The sequence below is a fragment of the Sciurus carolinensis genome, chromosome 11 (assembly GCF_902686445.1).
Source record: "Sciurus carolinensis chromosome 11, mSciCar1.2, whole genome shotgun sequence".
Classification (NCBI taxonomy): domain Eukaryota; kingdom Metazoa; phylum Chordata; class Mammalia; order Rodentia; family Sciuridae; genus Sciurus; species Sciurus carolinensis.
The window spans coordinates 19,774,866-19,777,315 of NC_062223.1; positions in this window are offsets into that span (position 1 = coordinate 19,774,866).

Below are 2,450 nucleotides of genomic sequence, written 5' to 3' on the forward strand. Positions count from 1 at the left end.
ATAAGAAGTCAGGACAGTGGCAGTGAAGAGAACTACACACCAGGAAGAATGAAAAATGAACTGACCAATGTGATCCTCCAGTTGATTGTCAGACTCTCCAGGCCTCGTTTTTCTTATCTGCACCAAGACAACATTGTAGAATTCAGAATGCAATGATGACTCCATGGAGTGTAGTGAAATGCCCGAGTGTCATGTGAAGGTGATGATTGGTAGGTATTCAATTCCTACACTTTTTCCTCTTTAAGTTCATAGTTCAGCAGCAAATGAACTTGGGATACACACACATACTCCAGTGAAGAAATCAATAGAACATAGCACAGTGTTAACACAATGTGAATTTAATGAATGTGATTAGGTAAACTACAATATTGACATAGTGTTTGTAAATAATAGGAAGATAGACTACTGAGAGTTATGTTATTTTTTGGTCCTTTCTTAAAACTAATCATAATTAAGTTTCATTCATTCTTTTTCATTCTTTCTCTTTTTCTCTTTCCTCTTTCTCTCTCTCTTTCTTCATATTTTTTTTTTACTTGTTTATGCCTTTAAACCTATAGGCAAACAATTTCTTTGTTTGGGAGAGTATTAAATAAAAGTTCTGCAAGAGTAGTTATTTGGTTATAAAACATTATACATTATACATTTAAAGTACTGTTTCCTCTATATATTTAAATATTGTTAATGTATCAGAATGTGACATGTTTAAGCTTACCTTGATCAGATCAGAAGAAAGTAGTCTATCATGGAATAGAAAGTATATTGAAAAATGAGACATTTTTTATTGTGTAAATATTTAATCAGCTCTTCCTTGATATGAATATGGAAGAGTACAGGTAAGCCTGAGAAAGGAACAGAGCAAAAACCATGGCCATCTTAAAAATGTCATTTCACTCAACTGTTCCTAACTGAAATTGTGCTGATAATAAGGCTCAATTAAAAATTAAGAAGAACAAAACATTTTCTAATAACCCAATAATCACATACTACAAAAACATTAATAACATTGAGAATGAAATTGTATAGAACAATTTAAAGAGTGTATAATCAACCTAGAATTTTGTTGGTGGAACTCTCCACAAACCCAGTTGCAGGGCTAATTCATGAACCATCAGGTCTGTGAGTGTAGGTTAGATGCAGGCTTCATCAAACACAGTTCTTCCCTCAAATACTCACCTGTCAATTCTTGTCCTTCATGAAAATCTGGAATAAAGGGCAGAAAGTTGCAAGGGAGGCATTCAAACCCACCAACATTGATTTTCTGAAAATATTTTGGAAATCTTAACATGACAAAATCTCAAGTTTGTAAGAGAAATATACTACATTTGTTAACTTAATCCATCTGCAATGTAAAAGGTAGAATTTTATCCTCCAGAAAAGCAGATGAGAATTCTGAATACCTAGTCAACTTCAGATTGAAGAAAAATAAAAAATTACTTTGAAATTTTTTAAAATATTGACACACATATTAAGAACAAAGGGTCATCACTTTTTTGCCCCTGACTGTAGGGATTAGTTTAGGAAGAGCAGGATATAAACTTAAGCATCAATGCAAAAATTAATAGGTCTTTGAAAACCATAAGATCATTCCCTCAGGCATTTCTGAGCAGGCCCTAGCCAAATACTGCCAAGACTCTGCTCATGGTAATGTCCTTGGTGCCTCTCAGCATTAACTTTCCCCTTCTGGGTTTGTTTGGCTCATGCATTATTTCCCCTAAGACACTAAAATGCTACATCAGGGCAGTGCAGCAGACTGTCCTCTCTGTGCTCTTCCAGGTTTCTGATGGTTCTGAGAGAAATAATGCAGCCTGTAATAGTATGAGTCTAACTTACATGAAATCTGAGATGAAGAGAACCAAAGTCAGGCATTCAACTTTTAAATCTGGATAATTATTAAAATCCTAGTTGTCAAAATAGATCAATAAGCTCAGTGATTCACAAGATCCTAACTGGCACCAAGTCATTTGTTGCTAGGAAAAAGCTTTGCTGTAATGGATGACTATGAAATGAGCAACAAAGTAAAGGAAAAATAAAATATTAAGCATTGTTTATGCATACACAATGCATTGAAGAAAACAATATATCAAATAAAAATATCAAAACCATCAGAAGAATGCTGTGTAATATATATTCTTATCATTCAGCTTTCTATATCTATTTTGTGTTCACTGTGCTTTAACATTAGCTTCACCCACACACAATGATGTTCAATTTTCTCACCCTGCGTACCATAAGCAAATTCACAGATTTAAAGTTTCCTCATAAATATAAGACTTAATAAAATAAAATTATATGGCATAATATCTGGTTAGGATTAAACCACTTGGGAAGTTAATGAAAAACAGTTCATGAAGAGATTATTGTGTGGATTAAATTCTTTATTTTATTTTACAATATAATGTGCCTGGTGACATGAGAAATATTTTTATTTTTGGTATGGTATATAACCTTAT